This window comes from Maylandia zebra, linkage group LG2 (assembly GCF_041146795.1).
Source record: "Maylandia zebra isolate NMK-2024a linkage group LG2, Mzebra_GT3a, whole genome shotgun sequence".
Taxonomy (NCBI): domain Eukaryota; kingdom Metazoa; phylum Chordata; class Actinopteri; order Cichliformes; family Cichlidae; genus Maylandia; species Maylandia zebra.
Window position 1 is genome coordinate 5977553 of NC_135168.1, and position 6123 is coordinate 5983675.

General features: G+C 38.8%; 1 long non-coding RNA gene across 1 annotated transcript; it reads right to left on the bottom strand.

The window, feature by feature from the left end:
* Positions 1 to 2307: 2307 nt before the first annotated feature.
* Positions 2308 to 2752, bottom strand: LOC143413477 (uncharacterized). Its single transcript, XR_013094088.1, has 3 exons — positions 2663 to 2752; positions 2470 to 2577; positions 2308 to 2392 (listed from the first exon to the last, which is right to left on the bottom strand). It is a non-coding gene; the product is annotated as an uncharacterized LOC143413477 (long non-coding RNA).
* Between the last annotated feature and the right edge of the window lie 3371 nt (positions 2753 to 6123).

Sequence of the window (6123 nt, forward strand, 5' to 3'; positions counted from 1 at the left end):
TAATCGCTTTAGTCAAACACAGCTATTGTTTGCTGGGATGTGTATATCCTTGACAGTTTGTATCTCAGAGTTATCAAAGACACTGTGGATAATCATCAAGAGATTGTTGTTCTCTTAATAATGACCTATTTGATTGTTTGTTTTTTCTTCTTCTTACAGATTCTGGTATTTGGCCAAAAGAGAGCTTCACAATTCTTGGCTTCACCTGTGGTAGAAAAATGACTAAAGTTATGCAACACTCTCTAAAATTAAAGCTATGCAACGCTTTAACATGAATGGCGAAGGAGTGCATCTCTTTCACTGTCTCTTCCTGTCCTCTTCTCAGTCTTTGTTGTGGCACCTCTGCTGTGTGTTATAGAAAGCACTTGGAATCATGTTCAATACAAAAACACCAAACTCGTGGGATTGCCCTAGCAAGCAGTTGGTAAAAACTAATTAAAACTGATATATATCAGCTTCACTTTCTAGCTGCAAAAGCACGTTTCTGCAAAAGCATGCAGTTTCCTGTCAGCACTTTTTGGCACAGAGTGTACTCAGAGTTAGGCCTTTCTTATATAAAGCAATATAATCAGCATATAAACATTTAAGATGATAAATTTAAAGCTCAACAGTAACTGCTATAAATATTATAACTACACATGTAGTGCTTTTGCTTAAGTAAATTATAGTTGGGATCATAATAAGAAAACATGTTTTTATTTTCTGTGTACCCTGGGTACAGACCAGTATAAATATGGGATTCTTCCCAATAAATGCTGTCTGATAATGCTTCATATTGCATTAAACACTAGATATGTAAGCAAACAAACAAAAACCCATAGAAGCCAGTTTTAATTATTAAATGTGACAATTACATGGAGATGGAAAGTAAACGTGCTTATACACGTCTCTGTGATTACAGAAAATCCACACAGATGCTGTCAGAGCAGAGAATCTTTGATTTATCAGAATGATGAATGCAAATGATTTCATGAAATCTCACCCTTGTTCTGGGTTGTAAAATTCACCTGTCCAGTTAAACCGAATCCTTTGCAACACAGTTCTAAGAACCCTACCAACCTCATCCTCAGCTCTCTGCCTGTTGTCCTTTTCAGCTGAGTATTCATCCACATGTGTTTCAACTTCTCTCTCATTTTCAAGCAAATTGCTCAGGCTCTCAGCTTCAGCACAGTTACCATATGGCCACTCTCTGAGGTCTTCTGTGTTCAAGCCAAACAAATTCTTACATGATCTGCAAGGCTTCATTCTGGCACCATCACGGAGACAAAAAGCCTCACACCTGATATTTCCAGGTACTTCAATTGTTCCATCAAAGTAATCTTTCTGGACTGTGTTTGGATAATAGGTCATCACCGCACCAGATACATATTTATGCCATTTGCTAAGACAGGAGGCAGCAATCATAATTTTGCCAGCGTTAGGACCTTTGGTGGACATGGAGACTCCGCAGTACCTTTCTGATTTGTTGGTTTGGGATTTTTGAGAAATGCAGATGGTGGACGAGACGAAAGCTGTTTTTTTATTATTCTCTTCTAAGTCCAAGTCTGTGAGGAGATCTTGCAGACTCTGCTTTATTTGCTCTTCATTCTCTGAGTTATTTTGCAGGACGATCTGAAAACAGTTACAGATCTGGTCAAAGTGTTGCACCTGATTATATAGTTGTTTTTCATAGAAAGTTGATCAACATGTTTGTTTCGCTGCTTGACTTATTTAACTATGCAGGACCATTGGATGCTTTTGATTTAGACATTTTAAGATAGGGGGTGAAACATGTCACAAAAATCTATTTAATTTTAAATCAATAAGCAAAAATCCATCTTTGTTCTCACTAATTTATAATTAAATTTGCTAATTGACCTTTTTTTTTCTATTTTGCTATGCCAGGCTGTCAAAACACGCTGAATTTAGAGTCTTTGAGCTGACTTAACAGATCCAGCAGCTACACAGTGACAGCATCATATACGCCTTGAAGACTGTAAGCATCTCCAATAATGAGTCTGTTAGACATTATTTAGAACTAACAAATTCTGAAGCAAGTCTCCAGCTCTCCTGCAGTCTCTGTGTTTGGTGGAGAAGCATAGCTAGAAGCATATGTTGAAGTATAAGGTACAGTATGGATTTTCTTTGGATTTCTCAGTAAAAAAGCACTTTGCATTATACTTTCCTAAAAACTGGAAGTTTGTCAGATTGACTGAAAATGTGAGAAGAGTTATCTTACCATGTCGAGCACACAGGAGAAGGGACTTCGCCTGGGAAGCTGAGTCGAATACAACTTAAAAGGCCTGGGATATCTTCTCATTAAAGAACCCAAAACAAAAGGATTAGGGAAGATTTCTTCTGGAGAAAAGGGGATGTTGTTGATTTTGCCCAGAAACAACATGCTGTGAAGGATCTGTTGAGTGAAAACATATTTGCTTATTGTTAGTAGTGATAAACAGGACTGTCTTAAAAGTGTCAAAGGTAACACACCTCATCCACCAAGTGTTGACTTCCCGGAGTCATGTAAGAGCCCCGAACCATCCTCTTGGTAATCTTGTAGGCATTAGTTTTGAACCTCCTTTGAGAAATTGTTGTCTTCTAAAATGATAATGATCGAGCAGTTAGGGATTTAAAAACACAGGAGATCTGATAACTTTGGCTACAGCAGAGTCTGCAGACATACCTATTTTGCTCTTGGTCGGCCTATTTTAAACATGAGAGAAAACATATTTAGTGAAATGTTGATAACATACAATGACTATCATTGGTGGCTGAAAAGATGCCAGGTAACATGATTATTGTTATGTGTTGCCTTGAATTCGGCTATGCTGTCTGTTAGACAGTTGTTTTTCTTTATTGTTGTTTTTGTATTGTTTGTAGCGAACGCTACTGGAATGTATAGATTAAGCTACGTAGCCAAAATGATTAATGATTTAACTGTTGTACATTGGTTGATGATGATGATGATTTGCATTGTTACATAGGCTTGCAGAAAAATATATTTGTTTACCGGTAAACTGAATCGAACTTGATGTGCTAATAAGATAAGATAAGATAAGATAGAACTTTATTAATCCCTCGGGTGGGTTCCTCTGGGAAATTCGACTTCCAAAAAGCACAGCAACGACCGAAGTTACAGTTACAGAATTGTTATATATATATATATATATATACACCCACACACACACACACACATATATAAATACAGAGACAAATATAAATAAAATAAAATATACAAAGGGGATAAATAGAATAAATAGGAATAAAAAATAAAAATACAAGTGAATTGCACATTTCAAGTATTGAGTCTATTGCACTGTTGACTATTTACAAAAAGTATTGCACAAGGTATTGTACAGTGAGGTGAAGAGGCACTACAGCTTAGTTGTTCCCCCCTCCTTTGTCCTCCTGTTTCCCCTCCCTCTCCCCTCCAGAGAGGAGTTAAACAGTTTGATGGCGTGTGGGACAAAGGAGTTTTTAAGTCTGTTAGTTCTTGTCTTTGGGAGAAGCAACCTGTCACTGAACAGACTCTTCTGATTGTTTATGGCCGTGTGGACGTTTTTCTGACCTACAGGTCAGGTTTTGTTCCCTCCCTTTGAATTAATCTTCTTCATATTGAAGTGGCGAGCCGGTAGGACCATTCTTTGTTTCCCCTCTTTCCCCCACTTAGCCGTCTTTGGATTACGGACATATTTCCCCATTTGTATGAAGCTGGACTCTAAGGAGGAATACCTCAAAAGTGAACTTTAAAAAGAAGAGGACCAAAAAGGACTTTTGCACAGAAAGATCACAGCATTGATTTATTATTTAATTGTGGGCATTTATGTTGTGTGTTGTGTTAATTATTTTGTTCCATTTCCCCTTTCCTCCATTTATTCAATATATTTTTGGTACAAGATATTGCAGTCTTTGGTCTCATCATTCACACCATCTAGGCTCCATAAAGAACTATTTCTTCTGCGCGTCAGTCAGTAAACTCATCCATTGAAATAAACTAGTCCTTAAATAACTTTGAGTTACACAGTGGCAAATGTAATAGAGAAAGACACAGGGCCACCTGAAATCTGTCGTCCTATCTGATTCAAAACCAACATGTAGGAGAATCTGGAATCTTTGATTTTGAGTTAAAAATAAAATATGGGTAAAATGCAGAAATGTTTTTACTAACATGTACTAACAGAGACTTGGAGGAGAGAGACCTAATGTTTAATAATCCACATTTCACTGTTTTACTCTTTGGTTCAGATGTGGATACTGTATTGTTCTTTCTTTGTGACTGTTTATGTTTAAGTTGTTTGTTGCTGGTTTTAGTTTGTTTTTTGTCTGTTTGGGAGCTGACACAGTCTCTATGGAGATGGGTTTTTGGGGGTGTAGCAGGAGGAGAGAAGCTGCAGAGAGGCGTGTAAGACTACAACTCTGCTTCCTGGTCCCAACTCTGGATAGTCATATTTTGGGGGGTTTAATAAACTACTACTCCATGATGTAAAGCTGAAGTATTACACAGCTTTATGAACCTCCTGTTATCCTGGTAGACGAGTACAGCAATAAATCTTTTACTTGAACATCTTCTGGCTCCAATAAGCTTTGAAATGTGACCATGAAGTTAGAGACACACTGACTGAAACCCACAGCTGTGACTGTGGATCACATCCACACACAGTGTAGCTGCTGTCTCTGTGTGAGGTCTGTGTATATATGTACATATTTATGCTTATATTCATATTCTCTTATTCCCCTTTATTTGATATCCTAATTCTGTGCTGTGTAAAGATTTGTCGGTGTTCTGCTGCTACAAACTGGATTTCCTGGAGGATAAACATGAGGGATTCATAAAGTTCTATCTCTCTGTTAAAATCCCCCAAAATCAATGAAATGTGAATTTCAGGCAGACGTGTTTTTAAAAGAGTCTCTTTAATGGAAAAATGTGTTTTTAAAACCAGCCAATAGGAGCGTCTGTGGATATCAGCTGAGGCTGAACGCAGGAACACCATCACATATAAATACACAGAATTAAATCACTAGATAAAAGACGTCATTAAATAAGGATCGAATCAACATGTCAGAGGTCAAAGGTCAGTCAGAAGAGGTGTGGTTAAACACTGGCAGTGCAGCGACCTAATGCAGTTTGGTTACCGCCACGGGAAAAGCCCCGCCCCCTCTGAGCCTCCGCTGTGTCCTCAGCACATCCAGGAGCAGCAGGTCAGAGGGGGCGGGGCCATGTCAGGACTTATTTTAAGTAAAATTTAAAGTGGAGCGACGGCAGGAGTCACACAGCAGTAACCAGCTCTGTCTGCCAGGGTCAAAGGTCAAACAAGTCCTGCAGCTGACCCACACACAGACTTACACTGATCCACAGAGAGTGATGAATCCACACATCACTCGGCTGGAGGAAGCTGGGTTTTGTTAGATTATAATATTATTTTATGCCATGTTATACCCCTAATTAAAGATTGTGAATTATTATGTAGTTTTAGTTTGCATTATTCTCCTGAATTAGAAGAAGCTGATAACTATTGCATTAGTTAAACTGATGTGCATTATATTAAACTGCTGATTTATTGTGAATGAATGATATTGTTTTATGATGCATTATACTGCTGAGTTATAAGAAATACTGTTTGCAGAAAGTCATCGCCTTATTTGTCTGATTAGAAGAGAACATGCTGGAGTTTTCTGCCCCATCTCAGCAGGAGCAGATAAACAGGGAGCCAAGGTCGTAGCTTAGGCGCTGTGTGAGAGAAAGCATGTGAATGTTTAGGCTTTTATGATAAGGTGGAGGCACCAGAGGCTATAAGAGTTTGAGCAATGCTCCACCATTTTGAGATCAGAGGCTGTCTGCATCAGTGTCCATCTCCCACGTGTGTGATCATTAAAATCATCGTTTGACTCAACCCGACCGGACCAGTGTTGTTATTGTGGTTTTTCTCTTGTCTCCATCCCCAATATTTTGAACTCGTAACATTTTCCACACCGTCCAATCAGAAACTAGTGTTGATGCTGAGACCCGTCTCTGTAACAGGAAGTCCATGAACAGGCAGACCCTCTGCAGCAGGCTGACCTGTGACCTCTGAGACAGAGGGAGGAGTTTGTGTCAGCAGGGGGCGCTGCAGCATCGCCTGAGAGCTTTAAGAACAACAGCAATAA